The 14,842-nt window shown below is 38.4% G+C and overlaps 1 protein-coding gene across 5 annotated transcripts in view; it reads left to right on the top strand.

Annotated features, from left to right (window-relative positions):
• Positions 1 to 14,842, top strand: part of Sk (small conductance calcium-activated potassium channel) — a 123,926-nt gene that overhangs the window by 73,145 nt on the left and 35,939 nt on the right. The window contains exon 1 of one of the 5 annotated variants that reach the window (XM_083094583.1): positions 9,302 to 9,694. The exons of the other annotated variants lie outside the window; for them this stretch is intronic. The gene's annotated coding sequence lies outside the window, so the exon portion shown is untranslated. Of the gene's footprint in view, positions 1 to 9,301; positions 9,695 to 14,842 lie in introns of those variants that run through there. 5 annotated transcript variants of the gene reach the window in all.

Raw genomic sequence — 14,842 nt, 5'->3', positions numbered from 1 at the left:
ATTTGTGTCACGTTTCGTGAAACACAAAAGTCACAGCTCGTTTATAAAACGACTTGTCGTGATACATGCGCACACATTTTATTTTGCTACAGCGACAGGTAATTACTGGTAGTTACTGGTAGCACATATTAATAATTAATTCGAAATAGTAATTTTTTCCATCATTTTATATCGTGATATTTTCTCGCGAAAATTGCGAGTGATATTAAAAATTTAAAAACCTAAGCATTGATAAAAGTTTGAAAGAAAGCTCCTAAGAGAAGAGATTAAGAATTTAAGTCTCGAAAATAAAAATTGAGAAAAAATAAAAATTCAACAAAAAATCATAGATTTAAGGATCGAAAGAATCAGAAAAAGGAATTCTTAATAATTTACAGATCTTTGTGAAAAAGTTCCGTCAAAGTAACGCTCGAACATGAGAATAGTATTTATTCTTTCGTCTAATCTAATTTCGACATTCCTTATTGGCCGTTTTCGTGTCGTCGAAGAATCCTAAAGATCCGAGAACTTGGCGTAATTTAGGTTGCGGGATCAACGGCGTGGATTTATTTGGCCCACTACGGAAAAACTTTTTTCATTCTCCTTTCTTTGCGCAATAAAAAAAAATGTGTCAAGTCCGCCAATCGTATCTGGATCACATTCTGGGTGTTTCGAACAAAATACGGATCGGAATTTCTCAAAGCAGCCATATTCAAGTTCAATACTCTCACCCCCCGTCTCAGAGATATTATATTCATCGTTAAGAAAGTGGAAAAGTTTTACTTTTTTGTGAAATATTAAAAAGCTAGAACTTTTGAGACTAGATTGAATATTCGATGTTGAAAATTAAAAAGTTAGTAGGGAGCACGAAAGCGTCTTCATTATCGGAATAATTAAATGTGAAAAGTATTACAACTTATTGCACTATGAAAAGTAAAATTTAAAATACCTAGGAAAAATTCGACACAAGACACTCGATCATAAATGCTAAAAAAATGGAGCTCTTGAAAATAGATCACCAATTAATCAATTAACGCTAAAAAAAATAGCGACAAAAATTGTGTCAACCATAAAAAAAAAAAGGAAAAAATTTTTTCTGATATGCCCATATCAACACATTTTGTCGAAAAACTTTTGCGTTTTCTGTGCGCAAAATAAATGGCAGATTATTAAATGTCACCAATGATGGTGGACTTTGTGTCGGTCCCATTTATTCCTCGTTTCCCTATCAACCCTTCAGCATTGGATTCAGTACTATTGCAAAGTTGTAGCTTTTCTGTCGTCACTTATTAAAGTTTAAAGTGCTTACCGGTCTTGTTATCGCTTAAGAGAAATTTGCATCCACAGCTTTCTACGCCGCGTTGCGATTTCCTAAATTGACAATTAAGTTTCCGAGATAAGAGACTAAAAAGATTGACTTTACTTCTTCCCTTTATCCTCTCTATAGCGGGTCTCTGTAGTCTATTATATGATATTCCTTTTATCTATCCATCATCGAACCATTAACACTGGTAAAAAAAACCTCTCTTTCCCACTCGATCGCTCGATTTATCTCGTATTTGGCGCCTGTCCCGAATTTATCGGATTCTCGTTAACAGACAAGACCAACTTCGATATGTGTGTGTAATCTCAATTTCAGGATGTACCATGGACGAAATTCCAGGTTAATCTGGAAATGAAAGGGCTCTGAGAATTAATGCGCAAGTAATACAAAACGTATATAACTAATAGCGACTAATATCGATAAACTAATGGTGAGTCATTAGTTAATGGACAAACAACAGGATATTTCAGCATAGAAATGAATAGGCTGATGAAAGAGAATTATATATGATAAATCGACTGTAATTTAAACAGAAATCTCGACGATTCGGGAGGAAATTTTGAGTGGAATAAATTTTAATAAGGGATAAAAGAAGAGAATTTTCTTCGAGATATAAGCGTTCAACAGTTGCCTTTCGGATCGCGGATTAATCAACTGGATCGGCATGTTTAATCTTGCGCGGGGGACCAAATAATCTCGTACCATGCGAAATGTGCCATTGTTAATAATTCCTGAGGGGACGCACCCATCTAATCTATTGATTTATACAATTTATGCGCGTTATCCGAAATGTATTAAACAAACGTGATCGACATGCGAATGAGTTGGCGTGAATGTTGCCCCATAATTACACTAATTACACGTAGCATGCGCAACTGATTGCAAGCATTCAAATCTGACACCTGTCTGAAAGCTCTGGCAGGCAAACCGCATATACAATCGCTGCATGCGTGACAGAACCTCGGTGTACGTGTACGATGATGTGATATATTATTATTCATTCGCGAAATTCAACCTCACTTTATTGTTCCGTACAGTATGGTACGAGCAACGTTTCACTGGTGAAAGTTCGTTGCTACATTATCGATTTTCATCTTGTCCGCGTCAAAGTCGGGTTTCTCTGTAGCGGTAATGAGCTTCCAGTCAAGGCAAAGGTGAGAAATTAGTTCTCACAGACTCATTTTCTTTCGTTTTTCCGAACGCATCCCTTACAACACAAACATGTTAAATGAGGAAGAGATACTTTGACGACTAGATTATTGTTTGTTACATCATCATCTGATTTCCGCGCTTCGCGGAAACAAATTTCGCTTCTTATTAAAGTTGACTGAGTTATAATTCTTCAAACTTTCATTTGCCCGAGAGGACGAATTTTGAACATCTCAGTTGCCGCAGGCCCTACAAGGAATCATCCTGCGATCATCACAAGCCATAATCAAGTTATATAAATTGCACTGTTCTTAGAGGCGTCATTTTTCATCCTTATTCCACGTAATCTGACGAATGCGAGTGCAAATTGAACGGAATATTAAACGTCATACTTCCAACGGAAGCATCGTTCGTATAGCACTCAAAGCGTTATTCGCGTAATTATTTTCTTTTATTCGCCGATAAATTGAATGTTCGAAGAGATCTCGTTAAAGAGAAAAATGACGAAGCCAGTGCTTGAATGGAACTAATCGCTGGCAGAAAATAGAAATGGAAAGTTCAAGTGCGAGCGCGGGCTACCTGCTCTAATTTTACTTTGAAACGAATGCAAAATTCTCGCGAATATCTACGACGAGACACACACGCGCCACGTGCGCTTCATTTTTACACTTAACCAACCACGTGTGTTCGATTCACAACTCGCTATCGCTAGAATTCAGGAAGCAGCTGGCTTTGATAAATGGCGGAGTCAAGTGGTGCCACATGGACACTCGCTTCCTCATCGGCTAAACCTACTTTTGCCATTTTACATCTGGCCAAGAATCACAGATTCAGTAATATCTGATTGTAATAAGAGTATTTAAAGCTATTTTATTCTTATCGAAAGCATTTTTATCTAAATTCCGTTGACCTGATACAAAATAATATCGAGTTCAAAAATAATTAATCGAGATTGCGAATGTAATCAAGATATAATGTAATAAAATAATGTAATATATAAATAATGTAATAATGTAATATACAGGGTGGTCCATTTAACTCTGCCACCCCGAATAATTTGGTTATTATTGATTATACAGAAAAATGTCATATGGAAAAGTTGTTGCATTTGAAGGGGGAAAATAAGTTTTTGAAGTGAATGTCATCCAAAGGTCATATCTTCTGAGATTTCGGTGGTAGCAATGTTTTTTTAAATGGAACCCCCTACTTTCTATTACATATTCTTGTAGCTCATCTCGAGAGCTTTCCAAAACACTATAATTAAGTTAGTTTTCATTAAGTACTTTCCGAGTTATGAGGCTTGAAATCATTTCTTAATTTTACATAAACCGTAAAATATCTTGTAAAATATTCATTTTTCGATTACCTTACCTTAATACTTTTATGTACAAAATAATGAGAGGAATAAATTGGTGTAAAGAAAACACATAGTTATTTTTAAGAAAAAAAATGTAATTGTTAATTGCAAATTACATTTTTTTTTTCGAAACAATTATGTTCTTTCTTTACACCAATTGATTCCTCTCATTATTTTGTAGATAAAAGTATTAAGGTAAGGTAATCGAAAAATGAATATTTTACGGTTTATATAAAATTAAGAAATGATTTCAAGCCTCATAACTCGGAAAGTACTTAATGAAAACTAACTTAATTATAGTGTTTTGGAAAGCTCTCGGGATGAGCTACAAGAATATGTAATAGAAAATAGGCGGTTCCATTTAAAAAAACATTGCTACCACCGAAATCTCAGAAGATATGACCTTTGGATGACATTCACTTCAAAAACTTATTTTCCCCCTTCAAATGCAACAACTTTTCCATATGACATTTTTCTGTATAATCAATAATAACCAAATTATTCGGGGTGGCAGAGTTAAATGGACCACCCTGTATATACGCACATGTGCATATGTAGGTGTGTACATATATATGTTAGATTCGGGGGAGAAATTAATGCACGGTAAATTATACAAGTGAATATTCGTAGGCGTGTAGCGAATTAAACTTGTTTCCCGGGATACAAGTTCCTTTGATCCTACGTTTCATCGACGATTCTCAACTTTTAGCCACGAAGAGATGCGCAATGTGCATGTTTGCGTCCTAATTTCCATTTATTCGAATTTGCGCAAATCCTACGCAGTCGATTCGGCAACTTTACGCCCGTCGCGAGGAAATTATTCGCAAGCCGAGAGCCAGGGGCTGCAAAGTGCGCGCGCGCGTTTAAAACCCTCCACGCGCAACTTGTTTCGTCTGTTTCGTCGAGCGAAACAATACGTTGAAATTAGCCACGCAAATATGTTTACACCCTTGTATACGCGGCGGAATTATATACCTGCTTGCTACCTTGTCCGAATCCCCATGCCGCGTGTAGTCGACGTGTGGCGAGAAGAGGGTGAAACGGGTAGACGGGGGATAGTTTTGCTCTACTCGCACGATGTGTGCGGTGATCGAGTAATGGAGAAGGGCGCGTGGGGGAGGGAGCGCGAGCGCGAGGGTGGCTGCGCCGCCGCTGATGAGATCGGCGATGAGGGTGGAAGGAGAGGGGGAGAAAAGGAAAGGCCGCGGGAGGGAAAGGCATAAATGGGGAGTGAGACGCAGTCCTGTCGGGAGCGTCGCAGCGGGCGGACGCTCACCACTGGCGCTTCTCTCGCTCGCCTCGCCTCGCGCTCTCTCTCTCTCTCTATCTCTTTCTTGCTCTCCTCTCTCTCTCTCTCTATCTCTATCCATCTTCCCCCGTTCTCAGTCTTTCTCTTCCTCTTTCCGACTCTCCCTCCCCCAACTGTCTACCCTCTCCCCCAAAACCCAATCAGCATCGTCGGGCCTAGTTCTGGCGGGTATCTCTTTCGGATTTTCGGAGCGGGCGTCGCTCGCTCGCCTGTCACAGGCAGTGTCCGATCGCACCCTCCTCCTCTTCTGCCACCCCCTCCTGTTCTTTTTTCGCGATCCCTCCCCCCCTCCCCTCTTCCGTTTTCATCGTACCCCCTTTCGATGAGCGTGGCGCGCGACAAGTTCCTCGCGAATCGCGGGATCCATCGTCGAAGCGGAGGCTGCGCCTTCAATCGATCTCTCTCGGAGACGACGACGACCACGACTACGACTAGGACGACAACGACAACGACGACGAGACGCCGTGATCGATGAGCGTTGTCGACGGCAGGGGTGAAGGAAAGGCGGCTCCGTGGAGAGCGACGATTCCGCCGCGGGATTGACACGAGAATCGTCCGCTTTGAATCGCGCGCGGCCAACGTGTCGGCGGAAGACGCGCCCAGGGAGACGCGAGAGGACGACGGCGAAACATCATCGTCCTCGTCGACGACGACGACGACGACGACGACGGGGATGGCGAGAGTATCGCCGCTGCCACCGCCGGCGAGCGTGCCTCGGGAAACTCGTCGTCGTGCGGTCGGGAAACGTGGAGGAAACTAATTGTGCGTAAACTGACGCGTGTAAATACACATACCGAGTGTTCGTAGTCTGCGACAGCTGATCAAGATCGTCGATCACTGCCTTCGTGTGTGAGGTAGATCTCCTCTAGATCCGACGGAATCTCGCGAAATCTAACGACGCCCGTTTAGATCCGACGAGGGCGATCGCGATCGCGCGTTTTTCCGAGGGCTTCTCGTCAAGATGATCCCTTAACTCGTGAATTCGTGAGATATACCAGTGACGAATGCTCTTGGAAAAGTTTGTCCGGGTGTTGAGAAAGGAAAAAAATATAAGCAACGGACATCGCTCGGGGACTCTCCTTCCTGTATCGTTGAAACTGCGAGAGATTGTACTCTGGTTGCAATAAATTATTCCGTCCTGTTGGGAAAACGCGGATATCGTATATAGCGAATGATTATTACTGCCACGGGAAATAAAGAAAGAATTGGCATTTTATCCTCCATCGAGCTCTTGTTTTCGGGATGTTTAAACGGAAAGGATGTTGAAACGGAGGTAATAAAATGGATCTAACGAGAAATAAGATGTATAAAAATATATAAATATATATTTAAAAAATTTTAAACTCGGTTCTAGATTAAAGTAGAATAATAGACTTTTATTAAACAGGATCTTAAATGAAGAAAAAAAATTATGATGTGACAAAATGTGAGCGATACACAATTCGCATAAGAAATTTAACACTGATTGATTAATTCCGAAATATTATAGTAAAAATTATGCGCGATTAAATAATATACAATACATACGAAAATAATTGCGTGATAAAAAACAGAATAATTTAACAGGGTTTTTAATAATGCAATTGAGTAAATAGATGGTGGATAGAATAGGCATTTAATTAATATTGCTTTACACAATCTGGCTGAAGTAACCGGATTATACGATGTAACGTAAATAACATTAAATCCGATAGGGAAAGAGAATAGAAGTAAATAATATACTAGTGTGCATGTATGCGATATATTATTTAATTGTCGAATAATATAACAATAACTTGGTAGATTGCAACAGAAATGGAAAGAATTTCTAGCGGATAAATTGTTGGATATAGAGTCTTATATGCGTTAAAAATAACAAGAAATAGAGTATAATTAATGGAACTAACATGAAAATGTGCTATGCGCGATATAATAGAAGATAAATGACTAAATACAATGCAGTCACTTTATGCATATGAATTCATTGTTCATTCATTGTAAATTATTCTGGAATTATAATTTATATATTTCTAAATAATAAAGAAAACACGTCGATATAAATGATATATCTATTGTTCATTAATTTTCTTTTTATAAATAATTTATGCTTGTGTGAAAGATATTGTCATTCATGTATATTATATTATATTTTTTTACTTATTTTTATTAGAATAATATTCGAGTATAAAGAATATAATATGGAGATGGTATAGCGTGTAAAAGAGAATATAATGACGGCGTAAACATTATTTACGAACTCCCATTAATTTTCTCAAAGGTCCCTCGAATTACCTAGATCGGGCGATGTTCTGCCGAATTTGCGGTGAGATCCTTTTTGATTACCTCGTTAACTACAAATACCAAAAAAGGGAATGGGCTCCGAAAGTACGATAAGAAGGCTGACCGAGCAATATTGCTGCACAAGCACATAGCTGAAAATCGTCATGATTGGGCAAACGATCGTCTCTTATTGCGCCAATGTCGGATTCATTGAGTCGAGACGATTTTTTTTTTATTTTTTACGACTTGAAGGAGAGATTTTTATTTTTGCGATACAGATGGTTTCAAAAGGAAGATAATCCGCATTCGCCAACATTATTGCTCCCATCAATTTGAAGATGATTTTCTTTTCGATTCCGAATGAAATCAGAAGTCTTCTTTTTTCACGTTTAAGTAATAATTCGGCGTTTCTACTAGAACTGCTAATATTTTTCGCTTGACAAGAAACTGATCAGGGATGAAAAATCGTGATTAAATTTGAAAAATTTGAAAGAAATTTATTGAATCGTGTAAACGAGGCATATAATACATAATTACGTGGGACGGAAACCACGGTTAATCTAGCGGAATAATTTTATTCAAATAATCCAGATCTCGCGTTACCGGATAATTTCTGGGCATGCAGATTAATTCCACTGTAATGAAAGAGCAAAGTGGGAAGATGCAATGCAACCACGTGGTCGACCAAGATATTTGCTTGATTAAAAATTTGCCCGACAGCAAGTTGTGGCGCGTGTACGCAATTCTTACGTTAAAAATTGATTGTTTGCTCGCGATGAAATTCTTTGGAGCAGCCAGCCACGAAGAGGGATGAAGGCACGAGCAGATGTGTACTAAAATTATCGTTTTAATGAACTTCACGTAGAAAGCGAATTTAAAAGGGATATATCATGTTCCGTATTTTTTTATATAATATCAGCTAGTACATACATGAAATAGAGATAGAGGTTTTTTATTTGCCGAATGGAGGATAAAATTCCAGAATATATCGCGGCGATATTCTCTCGTGAACGCTACTGTCATGGAACGTGTGAAATTATTGCTCGCGAAATAGAGCGAAATAAATTGCTTTTATAAATTTTGTATTCGCCTAACGGCGGTCGATTGCGATCTGCGTTAAGTTGTCGCATAGTGCTCGACAGTTTTCTTTTTTTTTTGCGCGTCAAACTTGGAATCTTGGCGAAAGAAAAATTCTTAATCATTTGGATATCAGAAATGATGATTAAATTCTTGATCTTCTAGAACTTCATAAGACATAGAACTTGTTCAAGAATTATCTCAAGCTCCACATTCCTCGCATTGATCTTAGAACTTAGAATTAGGTGCTAAAATCATTTATCGAGCTGTAAATTTTCTCGATCTACGAAATTAAAAATTCCACTTCGAATACGGGATCTTAAATTTTAAACAATTATCTGGATTATCTCAATCTATTAGCTTCCGAAAAATTAGCAAGACAACCTAACGCACATCGCGCCCATCTAACTTCTCGCAGCAGAAGAGTTTATTAAAGTCATATAACGTTTCTTCTCAGACCTATACAATATATTACCATTTTACTCGAGACTCGCGACGCGATATATATCTCGGCTCCACTTTCCTCGCCGAAAAGAGGACAATGCTTCTTGGGCTCGCATCCGACCACGAGGTTCGTTTTCATGGAAAGAACCGGCCGTGTTAGCCGCCGCCGTGATGGAGGAGGAGGAATGCGAGGATGGTAGCAGTCGGCTGGCTTGCGGAAGGAAGCGCAGTCGCGAGGAGTTCCTAAGAGGATCACGCACAATGTTGCTGCGATATCGCCGCGATGTTGCTGCAGCAAGGACGTCGAATCAATACGGTGTTATCGGTTATCGAGTGCTCGCTCACGAGACGTACCACGTCGACGTGACGACGAATGATCTCCCCCGTCGCTAATTCCGGGGGAAAATATTCTATTTCGACGACCACAGACTCCTACACCTTCCTTCCCAGAGAGACCTTCCGTCTCTGCCGAGAAATCGGACAACCGCGAGTGATATGGAGTCGAGGATGAAACGAGGACTCGAATCGTCGGGACGAACGATCGCGCTTTAAAACTAAACGAGTCGACTACACTCGTTACGTCGCTTCGAGCTCCGGGGTTGCGAAGACTCAGACATGAGCGACTCGACGGAGCCCGTGAGACGATCCCGCGTCGCGACGCGACGGATCGAGTTCGATCAAGTGCTTCTATCCGGCGACGAACAATCGGAGTTACGTGAAAGTGCCGGCGACACTCCGGAAACGGCGGATCTCACTTGAAGAGGCGGACAATTTATTCGTAGATGTCACTAAACAGGTTGGTAAAGCGACAGTAATCGCTCTGAGCGATTAGCTGAGGATGGAATTAATGGAAATTAGATTTTAATCATCGATTCTTGGTCTTTTGAAGAAATGCTGTAGGGTGTTCCAGTTCTAGATTAAGTCGGAGATGTTGGAAGAAGCACATATATCTTGCTCTTAGTCCCAAATTAAGATTTGGTTTGAAAGAAATTGCACACTCTCCCTGAAGAATGTAGTTGTGTTACGCATTCAACTCTCTGAAGTTTAACGAGACAATTCAGTAGGACATTCTGTATATTCTGTTCACACAATCGATTAAACTCGCTCACAATGCTCCTAAATGGATTACAATTTGCGTGTGATGAATGCGATTGTCATGCTCCATCGAGCAGCTGGAAATTAGGCTTTCCCGAATATTATCAGATCGCGTGGCATGCCAATACATTAGGTCAATTACTAAGAGCTAACCTACCCCTCTTTCTTCTCCCCCGATCTCACTTGTCGAAAACTTTCATCTGACATCTTTCATTGGGTATCGTCGCGATGAGGGTGATTAGAGCACGCTCGAAATTTCCTTCGCATTCCGTTCGCCGCATTTCATGTGCGTAATCTATCAAACAGAAGCGACGTGAAGGACGTGCGTAAAGTCGTCATCATTGTGTGAAGCGTCAAGAATAAAATTGCAATGTTATAACCAGTCCAGATATGTTCGGAGGATTCAGGGAGACATGAAAGAGACCGAAGGGACTCGCGTATTCCGACGGAATTTCAGTTAATTCCGGTGTCGATCGGCCACGCAGACGTCTACTCGAATTTTCACCCCGAGCACGTTTAGCGCTCCTCAGCATCGGGGGTTGCGAGAACTGAGGAAGCACGAGGGGGAAGAAATAGCTTCCATACACCGTACGAATCAGACAATTGGGACACTTTATCACTTCGCTTCACCGGCTGCATTGAGGATGGATGGTGACCGAGAATTGAAGGAGGAGGGAGCAAAAGGGAGAATGATGGTATAGAGTGCGAACAGGGTCGAGAAAACAATATCACACTTATCGACGAAGGGGTCGCTCTTAGTTTGCGATAGCCGACTCTTGAAGTTTACCAAAGTAAAATTATCCTTGAGGAAAATTATCCTTGTTCTTGTAAAGAGAAATCGCAAGAAGAAATGAACAATCGCACATTTCCTGTAATTTCAACAATGTGAGAAATTTTACCGTAATAATCGCGCTCTGTTGAATAAAATTTTATGATAGCAATATAACTCTTGCGTTTTACACGGTATAAAGTTTCGCGTTTTAAATATGAATTGTGTACTCATACGTACTTTTATATTACTGGATTTTATGGTCTGGTGCTTGAACTTAATCACTCTGCATCATTAAATTTAATTTTGACAAAAGGTCCTCCAAAAAACTGCAATTACCTTTTTATAAACGGCATCGAAATTATTGTGACAAATGTAAAAACGTTAATATAAGATTAATATAAAATAATTTTAATATAAATAATTTATAATAGTAAATATAATTTTAATATAAGATTAATATAAATAATTTTAGTAATATCAATGTAGTGCAAATTAACGTGCAAAAAAGTCATTTTGTTCTCATTGTGATGTAACAATTAAATCGAGCAGATATAATTAACGGAATGCGTCATGAATTGGATTAGGAAAATTACTAAAATGTTTCGAGATCATTTCGATTCACTTCGCTGAATATTCCGCGCTCGCCTGGGAAGAGATACTTCTCATTCGAGGTACAATATCGTTTCGTTGAGCACGGTCTCTCGATTATCAGAATCCTCATGAAAGTTTTCTACGTAATCGCAAGGTAATGAACATCCCGGTTCGATTTTATTATCGTGCAATGCTTTTTCACGCCATCAACATCGAAATTTTCTCGTTCGACGTACAAAGAAAGATAAATAAATGCCCGATGAATCGGTTCTCGTTTATTACAAGTGGAGCTGGAGAAAAATTCGCCGGGATTGGTTTTGCTAGAATCGAAGCGGGAGAGAAAAATTACAGAAATTGGTTTTACTAGAATTAAACCAGGAAAAAAATTAGCGGTAATTGATTCCCAGTATCAAAGTGAGAAAAGTATTATAAAGATCGATTTCATTAAAATCGATGTGAGAAAAATATTATAGAGATAAAAAAATATTGTAGACTTTTTTTACGATCAGTATGTTGCATCATTAATGATTATTTAATAATAAGTGGTCTTATATCAAAAATTACATTAAATCATAAATTATAATAAATTTGTGTTCTAACTTTTTTATGTGTATTTTGACATAAAATATTCTGATTCCTTCTCTTTTACATTTAACAGTAATTATCTCTTTTATACTTTATCAGATTATTTTCATAATGATTATCTCTAGAATTCTCAATGAAAATTCACATGAATTTTTCAAAAGAGCCGGTTTATTCTATAAAACTATGATTTTCTAAAAATCTTATTTTACAGCTTTTTTAGAAGAAATATTTCAAGAAATGTTATAATTAATGCTTTTTACTTTATTTTAACCATCTAATTTAATTTTAACCGAATTTTAATTGAGAATAAGTCAACAATGTGAATATGAGAATTTCAAAAGCTATGAAACTAGAAATTAAAAAATGTGCAACTTCTAAGGAGTCTTAGGGAATTCTAGATTTATATTTATTTCTCCGAGAGAAGTTAAGCTCGGAAAGATTTCCGAATGAAATTCTCTTTCATCACTATATGTATAAAACATAAACCATGTTATTGCAAGCTAGACAAAAATGGTCGATGTAAAAAATAAGAAAGCTGTAATTCAATCATCATTTCATATACATTAGACATCACACACGTTTCAACGTTTATTAGACACATAATTATTAGTTAAAAATCCAAAATTAAATGTTTATAATTAATTTAACATAAGTTTGTCATATATTTCTTTTTGTATATCTTTCACTTGCCTTCAGATATCAAAAGAATCAGTTCTAAAATATAATGAATTTATGTAGGTAGATGATGTATTCGATTCGAAAAGATTTATATATATTTTTAACGATATTTGATGTAGAAATCAAATTGACACTACTTTTTAAAACTGATTTAACTCGAATCAGTAAATTCGACATGCGTCCTCAAAAAGAGACCGAGCGAGAGAGAAAGGGACGAGGTAATTTATATGAGTAGAAAATTACATATTCTCAATGAGAATTTTGTTCATCGTGAGTTAATTAAATTCTTCAACATGGCGATGCTCCAAAAAGCATCGCGATTCTGCAAAGCGAAGTCCCGGTTGAAAGATGCGACTATCTGTGCCCAAGTGAGTTACGCGAGTTCTCTGTTAAAAGTGCTTATATACACTCACTTCTGTGTGTTCCCTGCTTCAGGCGAACGTAATTAACTGTCCCGTTACTTTCTTACATTATTCTTTTCATAATTTCACCTTTCTTCATCAACGAGATACCAAACATTCTTTCTCGCATTCCCCATCAAATTGTGTCATATTAGCGAATGGTTGTATTTTAAAACACTCTCGTATTCAGAATTATGACAATTTAAAGAAGAAGCTATGCATAAGATCTCTCAAAATATTGAAAATTATATTTTATAAATTGTAACTTTAAAATTTTACTTAATATTGAGGAATTTAAAATATATGCAATTTTTATTAAAGCACGATTTGTTTGATTAATATTGTAACGATTCATTAAAATAGTAATAGTTTCTTTTTTTTTTATTAAAGAGAAATTTGAGATTGCTCATGACTTTATACGGTACTGTAGACATTTAAAGAAACTCTGTCTCTTTGTCTTTCCGTCTTTCTCGCTCGCCGTCTCATTCTCTCGCTCTGTTTGCCCTTGACTCGGGATAAACGAGATTAAAAATTTAACAATGCGACCTACGGACGATTGATCGCCGGTATTACTTGCACTCAGCAATGGGCGACACGAGTTCTTCGTCGAGAATGCTTTCGTCGATACCGCGACATTTATATTCAATTGTTATTGTCGCTTTTTATTTATTTATTCTTATATACCGTTCTTTAAGCAAGCGCTTTAAATCTTGATCGAAGGACTTTCCATAGAATGCGAACGGAAAAACAGATTCAAGTACTTTCTCCTCTCTTCACAAAGATTTAACCGTGCAAGAGACCGTTTCTTGCCTTCAAAAGTAAATGATTTTTCTCGCGCGATAACGTAAAAAAAGCTCGAAGCTTTCCTTCTGTTTTCTCGAGTTGCAATATTTTCTCTTAGTAAACTTACGCTTGTAAAATTACTGACGAAAACGCGGATATGCATCGGTTACGGGAGATTTTTTCACGACGTAATATAAAACATACTTTCTAATTCTCCACTCGCCTCCCTGCTTTTGCCGTTGAAACTATTTCACCGTCGATTACGTATCCGCAAAATCGACGTAAAAACAAGGGAAAAAAAAGGAGGGCGCGGAGAGAATAAAAAAAGGAGCGACAAAAGGGAGCGTTGCCGACGAGAATGCAATAGCTGGCGGAGCTCTCGCTTGAAAATTGCTTTTGCTTTCCCTACTTTTCCCATTCGAGCGAACGAATATTTTTCCCTTAATCCCCCGACTAGATCGGGGCGCGCGTAAACGCGGAAGTTGGATGTCGTACCGCGGTCGGAAGACTAGAGACTGTAAAGACTCGCAGGCGCCGTTGCATCCGAAAATTTAAAGCGGTCTAGGAACCTGACATTAAGAGAAAAGAAGGGCAAATAAGAGCTGGAGATCCAATCAATTTAACGATATAAAATTATACGAGGGACAGGGAATCTTGAATCTTTAAATTCAACGGACTGCGAATTTTAAACCTTAACACTTCGATGAATTTAAGATGCCCGATGCCTCTCTGAATTTTTCACGCGCGAGCTAGGATTGTACAAGGATTTTTCCTTCATCTTCTCCGGCCGAGAGAAGATCCTGATGTTTCGCCGAGGATCCGAGTTGTTGCAACGCTTTGTAATTATTTTCCCGAGCTTCCGCGAGTGTCGTTTCTCGAAGGGACGTGTTCTCCAGTCAATAAGATCTAGATCTTACAGGATGCGGAGACGTAATAATCCAAAGGACAATTCAATCCGAAATGGAGGATAATCCGCAAACGCAAAAACAAGGATGCGGTATTGGCGACGTGAGCGAAATAGTCTGGAAAATATAACCGC

Source organism: Camponotus vicinus, unplaced genomic scaffold (assembly GCF_025532165.1).
Source record: "Camponotus vicinus isolate PSW18456_S1 unplaced genomic scaffold, iyCamVici1.0 SCAF_3, whole genome shotgun sequence".
Classification (NCBI taxonomy): domain Eukaryota; kingdom Metazoa; phylum Arthropoda; class Insecta; order Hymenoptera; family Formicidae; genus Camponotus; species Camponotus vicinus.
Note: the sequence above shows the minus strand (reverse complement) of the source record. Positions and strands in the feature narration are given on the sequence as shown.